The sequence below is a fragment of the Trachemys scripta genome, chromosome 6 (genome assembly GCF_013100865.1).
Source record: "Trachemys scripta elegans isolate TJP31775 chromosome 6, CAS_Tse_1.0, whole genome shotgun sequence".
In the NCBI taxonomy this organism is placed as follows: domain Eukaryota; kingdom Metazoa; phylum Chordata; order Testudines; family Emydidae; genus Trachemys; species Trachemys scripta.
This window is the reverse complement of record NC_048303.1, coordinates 103,495,135-103,506,655: the sequence shown is the minus strand read 5'-3', so window position 1 is coordinate 103,506,655 and position 11,521 is coordinate 103,495,135. Positions and strand designations below refer to the sequence as shown.

The following is an 11,521-nucleotide window of genomic DNA, read 5'->3' as shown; positions in this document are numbered from 1 at the left end:
GGGGGGGGGGGCTTTTTTTTTTTTTTTTTTTTTTTTTTTTTTTTTTTTTTTTTTTTGCTGCTTGGGGTAGCAAAAAAGCTAGAGCCAGCCCTGGCTATCTGAAGTATGCAGACTCATACTAGCGTTCATTAAGCGAGCTTGCTAAAAACAGTGCAGCGGTGGCATGGCTAGCCACCCTGTATAACCCCACCTGCACCCCAAGGGTGCGTATTTTGGGCAGCTAACTTGTGCCCCCTCTTGTCGCTGCCCATGCTACCCTGGCTACATTACAATTTCTAGCCCACTAATTCTCATTGAGCTAGCATGCGAATATCTACATGAGCTGGGAATCATGCCCCTAGCTCCAAGTGAAGGCATAACCTATGTGTCATGGCAACTTTCTTTCAGCTAGGGAGTTCTCTGGTATGGTAATTAAATCGAACAGAAGGGACTCTCAAAATTATGCAGCGTGGGTTCCCAGGCTCCTCTGCTTGGGGAGTGAGGTGTTTTTTTGACATTTTGTTTCTCTAACTCCTATTCCTATTTAAGTAAGGGATTTCCAAAAACATTCAGTTTTGGGACAACCAATATAGAATCTTTCTTCCCGGAAGGCTTTTGTCAATTTCACTTTCAGCCTGCCTGGAGAACACAAAGCTGACAAGACCTCCCCAGGCAGATAGCCAATCAGCCAGCTGTCATTTTGATTTTTCTGCAAATTTGATTTTTTTTTTCTTGTGTTTAAAAAAAAAAGGGCATTTTCCATCAGCAGATTATTCTGATGGAAAATTTCCAACCACCTGTATTGAAGACACAAAATAACTAACTGAAACAATTCCATTTGTTGTTCCATAGTGCACTGGTGGCCTGAAATCTTCCACAATGCAATGCTTCAGAGAGCTGAGTGAGGAATGAAGGGGTAGATATCCAAAAGACATTGCAACTGAAATGATTTAAGGCAGTACTAGTGTAGACAGAGGGCAAAACTTAAACTGTTACTGCATGACTAGTGTGTGTGGATGCATGTGTGTGTTTTCCCTCTGTGTGCTGCCCCAGCCCTGCACAGACAGCTGGCCTGGCAGACTTGAAGCAAACAACCCAATGACCACAAGATCCGTTAAGGGATGAAGGCACCCAGCCAGGTTTATTGCCAACAAACCACACTACTAGTATCCCTATTAGACTCTACCAGACCACTAATACTTGTATGCCTGTAACAATGGACCCTCTCAGTGAATGGTGGGACTTTCCATTCCTCACTAGGCTAGACAAAGATACTCCCTCTGAGATAAATCTTTATACCCTGGTACAAACAAGTTAGTACTGCTCCTCTGATATAGTTAGTTAACTAATGACCTCAGGGGGCAGTATCAACCATCCTCTTGTATCTGTTGGTTCAATCAAAACATCTCTATTATGTACTGTCATTCTAACCTTGTCTTTTAGGAGGGATCAGTGTGTTCCTGTTATCCTTGGGGAATGTTTTTGTACCATCCTTGATATCAGGATGTTCTGGTACCACTTGATATCAGGATGTGTTTGCGTGAGCATTCTGTGACTAGCACTTCTTAGGAATGTGTATTTGTGCAATATCAGCCCTGTTCTTACCAAATTCTGTGAGCAGGTCCTGCCTCACACCAGGCCTCTGATACAAGGGTTTATGTCTCAGGCTCTCTTTCTACTACATTGTGCATCAATTGAAATGTTAGTAATTGAGCCAGTTCAAGCACAGACTGTTCAGGTCTATAATATAGCTGAGCATGCATGTTTAAGTCTCAGTGCCTAGGAGCCGTGCACACCTGTGAGGTTGTAGTAGTAATTCAGTGATGTATTTAATTTTCCATGGGTGAGACCTACAGAGAAATAGGTTCATTTCAGGCCATCTCAAAGTTTTCCATGCACTGTTTTAAAAATCTGATCTCAATTCTCCTGGACTCCTTCAAGGTTTTCCCCCATCACTGGTAATTGGTAGTACTTTTCCAACTTGCTGCCTTTTTTTTTTTTTTTTTTTGTATGCAGCCTATCGGATGGAAGACAGCAGCTAGCCAACAGGTCTCAAATCCTGAGATCATGCAACTTGTTGTTGTTGTTGTTCAGAGGACAGAATTTTTTGAATGTGTTTTTATCCTTTGATTTGACAAGGGGACAGCATTCCAAATGTCTCTAATCTAAAGAGAGCCTCCATAATGAAGAATGGAAAGTAATAAACTCTTTTCTCTGTTGCAAATCACTAAGCAATTAATATCTTTCAAATTTAGACTTCATAAGCAAGGAGGGAGATCAGGAGACTAATTTATAATCCAGATGATGGCATAATTTTAATACAAAAATGTAGTTTGCTTGTTGGAAAAAGGCCTGGCTTCAGTTTCTAATCTTTTTATATTCTTTTAAAAAAACGTATTTTCCCTCTGCACCAGGACTTATCTGGTAAAACATTTTAAAGGTTTCTGTTTCCAAGATATGGTTGTCAGTTTTCTATATGAGATTTGCAGTGCAGCTTTAAGGAAAATTTGACGCACTTTCTTGGAGCAGGAATGAAAGCTGAGTTTTCCTTATGTGTCTACATTTTTTTGGAAATATGACATAAGTGAAATAGAACACACATTATTCCCAGTGCTATCTGGACTGATGATTATGGCTTCTGTCTGGTCCGACATAAATCTGTTTAAGTTACTAAAATTAGAAACAACATGTTTTCCAAGGCCCAGATTTTTAAAGAATTCATCTTGCTGCGCTGAGAGCAGCTATGCCTAACTGATATAGGAGCCTAAATCTCAAGTGCTTAAATCCATTGTGAAAATGAGGCTTTGGCTCCTAAATTAGGCATTGCTGCTCTCAGCACAGCAACACTGGGGACCAGATTTTCAAAAAAAGGTATTTAAGTGCCCTAGTAGCCATAATCAAGTGATAGGAATGAAAAATCTACTCCAAGGCGCCAGTTCCAGGATGATGAATTATTTTTAAAAGTGTGTGTATATCTATCTCAGAAATGGATTTGGCCCTCAAGCCTGTTCTCTACTGGGGTAAATTGGTATAGTGCCATAGACTTTTATGGAGCTATACCAATTTACCTCAGCTGAGGATCTAGCACTTAAACAATACTGTAGCCCATATAATATATATGTTGTCCTCATTTAGTTTTCCATATGCCAAGTGCACACCGTGTATACAGTGGTGCAGTGGTTTTAGGTATGTAGGCAGTATTCAAAACTCTCATTTCAGGCTATGAACTGACCTGCTTACTTCTCTCTAGACATAAAGGTGCCTGGAAAATTCACTGCACCTCTATTAAATATCAGCCTTTTAGAACGAAGTGTTGCTGGGAAAGGGGGTGAGAGATGCTCTTGTATTGGGCTTCAACTGCTGATGCAGATAGTCCTATGCCAGTAAAAATGAATACAATTGTTTGCAATAACGATAGGCATTATGGTCCAAATGCTGAAAGACTTCGTTTTCACGTAGTTTTAGGGGTAAACTTCACCCTCTTTTTGTGCACTTAAGTGGTGCATGGGCCTTGTATTGGTCCACTGCACAGGTGGGATTTCACGCTTATTCACACAATGTCCATTGGCACAAATAGGAATAAAAGCACTGAAAGATGTAAAATTTGGCTGTAAGCAAACATATCTTTTTAATCCAAAAGTTGGATATGATTGTGAGCTCCCTCTCTCTCTCTCTTGGTCTAGGTACATTTGTGCTCCTTATAGCCGTCCTGAGCACCTACTGTATGTGTGATACAAATCTGAAGACGTTTGCCAAATCTCCTGGTCCCAGGCAATAGTGAGTACCTGGTATGCAAAGATGAGAAAAAATATTTGGATGAGGGTTATCTGATATGTTGTAACAATATTTTTATGTGCTGAACTCAGGGGTGAGTTCACCCCCCAAAGCAGGGCATGTTATAGTTTCACATCACATGAGTTCTGGATGAGGGCGGCTTTAATCTCTGCCAGAAGCTCAATAGGACCCTAGCTGACACAGGTTGCCATGGCAATGTGCTGAATTGCCACATCCTTCCCCTAGATGGCCCCTCACTAAGAACACACAACCTCTTCTCACCTAAACTCCCAAGCTCTGCACCACCACAATCCCCTGCAGGCAGACTTTCTTCTGCTGAGATGTACCTTATGTGAACTTGGTTCATAAACTTGACACTGCTGCAATTCTGAGCTTCCTAACGTTGTAACTTCCACATTCCCAGCGTAGGTTACTCACCAGATAAAATGTCTTTATTTTACAGGTGGAAAATTATCTGCATAATAAACCAGCAAGAAACCTCTTTGCAAATTCTGCAGTGTTATCTCCAGTAGGGATGGTATGATTTCCTCTTAGTGGCTCTCTCTTGCAATGGGCTTCACACTTAGAAACACTGCTTTACACCATGGCAATGTGTGAGAGAGAGACCTGAGGCTTGTATTAACCCGGTTTACGTCTGAGAACGCTTGTCATTCAGTCACCCTGCTGAAAGCTTTGAAGTTAACTTTTTGTTTTAATTTACAATATATCTTTGATTGTTTTTGATACAACAGTACCAGCTAAATAAACATGGACTGAAAATTCTGCTTTGAAATAGGGCTCTCTAAAAATGGCATTACCAGCAGACGTTCCTGAAACAACGTTAGATCAATTGTGCTGCATTTACACATGAAAAGATTTTTGTTTTTTCTAACATCAAGCCCTGTAAACTCAGCCTGGACTCTGAGAGTTAAGCTGGGTTCTCATTTTTGTGGATCATTGCTAGTAATGAAGGTTTTGCAAACCAAATTAGTCCCTCTGTAATACCAATGCAATCCCTTTTACCCTCATTGGTCATAAGGAATTATGTTAATGCATAAGGTGGAGTAGAATCCCCCCTCCCATGAATTCTTACAGAAATAAATACCAGTAAAAACTTATGCAAAGTGAGTAGATTTGAGGAAGGTGGTGTCATTTTTAGACAGCCATTTTGCAAAATAGAATAATTTTGTTAAGCTGCCTCTATCGGAGAGTTGATCTAAAATGGGGATTTGTGGCTCTCAATATGCTGTTTCTCCAGCCAAAATCTGCCCAGCACAAGGACGTTGGTGTGGGAGGAGAGGGCCTGGTGTGTTATGCTAAAGAGTAAAACTGTAAATATGTAATGCCCAATACAAACAGCTGTTGCCTTGGTGACCAGACAAACTCAAACTGACACCATGAGACATTATTAGATTCCTTTCCAGGGTACATGTGAGCTTGCTTGGCAGTTATGCTATCGGAGGGGGGCACCATGTGGAGTAAGATGGGAACCTGCACATCCATTGCTTGCGGAAGTGGCTGCCCAGCAAACAAACTACTGCAAACCAGCATGCCTACTGCCTTGCAAACTCAGGAAACAATCCCAAGGTGGCCAAAGTTATAGGGTTTTGTGTGAAATTAAGATTTCATTGTAATTTCTAACTCAAAACCAAGATCTTGGGGGGAGAGGACTCCTCCTGCAGTTTATCTTCCTGTCAAAGTAAATCCATCCTGCATAAATGTTCAGGATGTTAGTGTCAAATATTGTGCATGGGTTTTTAAATTGGCAAGATAATTTTATGGTAAATAAAGGTTTAAAAAAAAGAAAAAAAACTTGGACTGAAGGGAAAGAAGCTTATCATAAGCCTCCTGCCCCACACCATGCAGGCTTTCATATCAGATACTAGCCACTGCTGGATGCCAGATACTAGACATAATGGACCAATGATAGGATTTGACATATTGTATCAAATGTTCCTGTCCAATGAGGTAATGGCATGAAATTGCATGTACATAATTTCCTTCAAAATGACCTCTTTCCAGTTGATTATTAGTTCTTCTAATACTCCTTCCTCATTACTAATAGATCCCCGCTGACATAGATTGTTTGTTCTGGCATGGATTCTATTATCAGAGAGCCAATTGCTTTAATATTCTATTACAACTTATGTTCACTTACATAAGGCTTGATTAACCAAACGTGTATAAATGTTAAGCTGTCTGAAAGACAAAATTAGAGCTAATGAGTTTGGAAAACCACTGCTGTGAAGAGAGTGTTTCATAAAAATAATACTAACGTTTTTTTCTTTTGAAAGCTCTTCACGTGTGCGACACTGAAGAAAGCTTTGGGAAAGTCGTTGTTCCACTGCTCCAAAAAGCACATTTTAGAGCAAACAAAGTTCTCCCATCCAGCAAAAGTGGTGTGAAAAATAAGCTTTGCAAAAAGAAACATTTTCCCCCTCTTAGTTCAGACCTTCTACAAACCTTCATCTTCCCCAATGTTCCATTAGCATTTTCAACAATCTAAAGTTGCTAAAAACCGCTGAAAAAAGGAGGGCTTCAATTTTCAAAATAGTGCATGGAAAAATATAAAATCTCAGTGCATTTTGTGGCATGAATGCAAACTTCATTGAAGTTAGACGAAACTAAGCTTCAGCTTAGCACAACATATTGCCTATCCACATTTCCCAACACCTCAGGTTTTGCAAGGTAAAAATTAATTTTTAAGTAACTCTCTCCTCTACTCCCCACTCTCCCCTCATTATTTATAAAGCAGCTATTGCTTCTCTAGCTATGTCTACACTGCACGTGACTTTCAGCAGTGTGTAGAATATGTGTAGCTACACACGGCATTGAAAAGCAAGCTGTGTCCTCGTGGTGTGTAGTTAACGTGTCAGTGAAAGGTTCTGGCAGGCAACAAGGAAAAGCTGAGCCTTTTCTCAGCAGCTCCCTCTTGCCAGAGCCTTTCTCCTCAGCTGGAGTTGGCTCTCCCATCAAGACAGAGACCTATGTAGTACTCTGATACCTACCCACCCCCTTTACGTGTGTCTTTACTCTACTTGCCGAAGCTGTATCTTGCTGGCACCACTGCTACTTAAACCTGCCTACATCCGCTACACACCATCGAAAGAAGCATGCAGTGTAGGTGTAGCCTATAGGTACTTGCATATCACAAACAATTCAAAATGTTTATAGGTATTACGTAGGCATCTATATAAATTTAAAAAAAGGCATCTGAACGTTGAGCTGGATCCACTTTAGTTTTACTGGGGAGGACGGTGGGACTGACCAGCTGCTCAACCTAGAAGACGGACATCTGCTAAAGGGCCTCAAAGATTCTGGAATCCATATTGCTTATTGAAAGAAATATGCTTTAGTATCTGTGTCTATTATAGACATTTTATTAAAACTTTCAACTACAATAAAATCAAGAAAACAAAGTTATTAACTAAGAAAATGCTAACTTTAAAATAAAACATTTCTTTCAGTATTGGAGTAGAGTTAAATTATAAAATAAGTACCAAAAATAACACTGGTCTACAGTTCTTGAAAAGTCGTCTGCTTCAGAGATAAAATGTGCTATTTATTATGTATTTTGATGTGCTGAAGTCAAATATGACAATTAAAACAACTGATTGGCTACTGTTTCTAAGATATTTAAGTTTTTACATTTTATGTCTATGTATATTGTGTAGATAGTAGAGTTTTAATCATAAATTGTAAACCTAGGTCTTTTCATGTGTTTATGGTTGCTTTACATGATATTTCACCTGTCCTGTTTATGTAACACTTTAAAAATCAGCAAAAGGGTTATATAAATAAAATTGATTATGAAACAAAAGGCAAAAAACGATTATGTACATAGTTTAGTTCTATTCCGTGTCTACTCGGTGCTTCTTGGCTTGTCTCTTGCATTCATTAAATGGAACATCTCTTGTCACTGTCCAGCAATAGTCTGCAAGCATTGATGGGCTCCATTTGCCCTGATAACATTTCTCCATTGTTGCAACGTCCTGGTGAAATGGCTCGCCGTGCTCGTCGCTCACTGCTCCGCAGTTTGGTGGAAAAAAAAAAATCTAGATGAGAGTGCAAAAAATGTATCTTTAGTGACATGTTGCAACCAAGGCTTTTGTATGCCTTGAGGAGGTTTTCCACCAACAACCTGTAGTTGTCTACCTTGTTGTTTCCGAGAAAATTTATTGCCACTAACTGGAAGGCTTTCCATGCCGTCTTTTCCTTGCCATGCAGTGCATGGTCAAATGCATCGTCTCAAAGAACTTCACGAATCTGAGGACCAACAAAGACACCTTCCTTTATCTTAGCTTCACTTAGCCTTGGAAATTTTCCATGGAGGTACTTGAAAGCTGCTTGTGTTTTGTCAATGGCCTTGACAAAGTTCTTCATCAGACCCAGCTTGATGTGGAAGGGTGGTAACAAAATCTTCCTTGATTCAACAAGTGGTGGATGATGAACACTTTTTTCCTCCCAGGCTCCAATGACTGTCGGAGTGGCCAATCTTTCTTGATGTAGTGGGAATCTCTTGCACAACTATCCCATTTGCAGAGAAAACAGCATTACTTTGTGTATCCAGTCTGCAGACCAAGCAAGGGAGCAACAACCTTCAAATCGCCACAAAGCTGCCACTGATGTTGGTCATAGTTTATGCACCTCAAAAGTTGTTTCATGTTGTCATAGGTTGCCTTCAGATGGACTGCATGACCAACTGGAATTGATGGCAAAACATTGCCATTATGCAGTAAAACAGCTTTAAGACTCGTCTTCGATGAATCAATGAACAGTCTCCACTCATCTGGATCGTGAACGATGTTGAGGGCTGCCATCACACCATCGATGTTGTTGCAGGCTACAAGATCACCTTCTATGAAGAAGAATGGGACAAGATCCTTTTGACGGTCACAGAACATGGAAACCCTAACATCGCCTGCCAGGAGATTCCACTGCTGTAGTCTGGAGCCCAACAGCTCCACCTTACTCTTGGGTAGTTCCAAATCCCTGACAAGGTCATTTAGTTCACCTTGTGTTCTGAGGTGTGGTTCAGAGGAGGAGGATGGGAGAAAATGTGGGTCCTGTGACATTGATGGTTCAGGACCAGAAGCTTCATCGTCTGACTCAAGTGAGAATGATTCTGGTGCATCAGGAACCAGCAGTCCTTCTCCGTGGGGTACTGGGCGTATAGCTGATGGTGTGTTTGGATAATGCACAGTCCACTTTTTCTTCTTTGACACACCTTTCCCAACTGGAGGCACCATGCAGAAGTAACAATTGCTGCTATGATCTGTTGGCTCTCTCCAAATCATTGACACCGCAAAAGGCATAGATTTCCTTTTCCTTTTCATGTTCAACCACTGGCGAAGATTTGTTGCACAAGTGTTGCAGCATATGTGTAGGGCCCACCTCTTGTCCTGATCTCCAATTTTGCAGCCAAAATAAAGGTGATAGGCTTTCTTAACTATAGTGATTATACTGCGCTTTTGTGATGCAAAAGTAACTTCTGCTATGTTTGTGGTGAAGTGATCTGCACTGTTCAAACTAGTACAAGGCATCTCTGCTCACTTTAGCTAAACAGAAATGTGTCCCTTTGCAAAATCAGACACTGACAAATAAGAGAGCACAACACTGTGTGATTTCTAGAGCTGATCTAGGGCAATTTGTTCAGAATGATGTAAGCTTCGTTATGATTGCATCATCCATGACTTCTAGGAATAACACGATGCAATTCATATCATGTATGATGCAATACCAGCTTCAGATTGCATCATTCATTGTTTTGCCTAAAAAGCAAGTACTGTCCAAACCCAGTCCTAGATTTATTCATAGAGCCAGTCAAAGATGTATTTTTGTCATTTCTGGTTTAAATTGAGATCCCTTCCCTTTATAACTTACTTATTCTCTGCCATTCCTAAGTCAAGGGTCGTATATACTGACCCAATAGCATATCTTGAAAACTAGAGCCAATCAACAATTTTAAGCATCATTTTTGTTCTCAGTGACCCAGAATTAGTAAAGTTTGACTACATTTATTTCAGAAGCATTTTGGCTGTAGTGCAGTGTAATTAGTCCTTAATGAAGTTCGAAAAGAAAAGTTGAGGGTAGGAGCTGTTTTGTAAAATTTGGTAGCTGGGCTTTATAACTAAAGCCAATCAAATCTATAATTTCAGACTAAGTCACTTAATACTGCAATCAAAGTATCAAATGTTTGAACCCTAATCTGTTAATTTCATAAAGCTTCCCCCTCAAACCTCAGTGCTTTTGTAGTAGCTAAGCCTTTCCTCCCCTCTCAGAATGGATATTGTAATACAGACTTTAACAGACCACTCTTGATGAGTAGATATTTACCAAAAATTATGGGTGACACTCTCAGGTCTTTCAGGACATTTAAACATAGAGAATGCTTTAAAGAATTCCTTTATACAATGATTTAGGGCTGTATGGATCTGGGAAACTCTTTTGGGTACCTTCCCTGTCTGGACTATGCTGGTGAGCTCACACACCTATATTCACATACACACTTTCATCCTAAAAATAAAGAAAATGGAGTGTCTCCCTGTGATATTTTTTTGATGCTCACCTAGACTAGTTGGTGATTCTGTCACCATCTGCCCTGTAACTTTAGGGAGCCTTTGCGCCTTTGCAGATATGGTTCAGAGCCCTGACACCAGGAGCCAGTCCACAAACAGAAGTTCACCTGGTTCTCACTAGCCTAGTTACTTCTTGCAGGGTGATACCAAGAGCCCTTCCATGCTGAAGTCTCCCTAAATACATCCTCCCTGAATTCTTAACTAGCGGCCACTTCGACTGTTCCCCTCTGATTTGTCTAACACACACGAAACCAGCCTCCCCTGAAACCAGCTCACAGGGGCATACATACTCCACATAGTTTTGCATATCAGAGACCTACTTGCATGAAAATAAACAAAAAGGTTGTTTAATAGAAAAACCACAGATTCAAAGATGAAATAATCATGGAGAGAGAACCTGTACAAGTTGCATAGGAAACAAACATAAAGATGAAACTCGGGTCTTACACTTGCATACTAGACAAAATCCCTTTTCTGGTACAGGTTACCTATTGCCTTATAAACAGTTTCTCAGCATAGCCCTTAGGTAGAGGAGGGATCGAGTGGTCATGGACAGTATCCAACCTTGAGACTGTCCCTTAGATTCTGGTTAAAAACCATCTGTATCAGGCCTGCTTTTAAAAGGCTTTTGCCTTTTTATTTTCCTTCCTTCCCTCTTCTCTGTTTATGGTGACTCATGTTTATTTCAAGTGGGGAAATTCTGTCTTGATGTGAGAGCTAGGGTGTTTTTTTTTTTAGTTGTCTCAATGTCTTTCCATTAATTCTAATAGTTCGTCATTGTATTTTCCTGGGCTAGACCTTGGATCGTTGTTTCATGTCAACAAAGAGCTTGGGAGATGCCCCTCCATGCCTGACTGCTCAAGGCCCTGCTATGAGGCGTAGCAAAGTTTGAGCCCATTTTCTAGATACACAAATACATAACTACAGTCTGTATTCATATCTAGGGTGACCAGACAGCAAATGTGAAAAAGCGGGACGGGGTGGAGGGTAAGAGCAGCCTATATAAGAAAAAGACCCTAAAATTGGGACTGTCACTATAAAATCAGGACATCTGGTCACCCTATTCATATCTCAATGACCGTCAAGATCAAAACATTATTTGCTTTCCTAAAAGACCTTACTCAATATATTTTTATAGTACAACAGCATTGTAAGCAATCGATTGATTTCATTGCTCATTTTCGGTATTT

At 40.3% G+C, this 11,521-nt stretch overlaps 1 long non-coding RNA gene across 2 annotated transcripts in view; it reads left to right on the top strand.

Annotated features, from left to right (window-relative positions):
- LOC117878667 overlaps positions 1 to 7,222 on the top strand; it is a 52,450-nt gene extending 45,228 nt beyond the window's left edge. For both annotated transcript variants that reach the window (XR_004646051.1, XR_004646050.1), the window contains 2 exons: positions 3,663 to 3,756; positions 4,217 to 7,222. This is a non-coding gene — a long non-coding RNA (uncharacterized LOC117878667). The remainder of the gene's footprint in view (positions 1 to 3,662; positions 3,757 to 4,216) is intronic.
- The last annotated feature ends 4,299 nt before the right edge of the window (positions 7,223 to 11,521 follow it).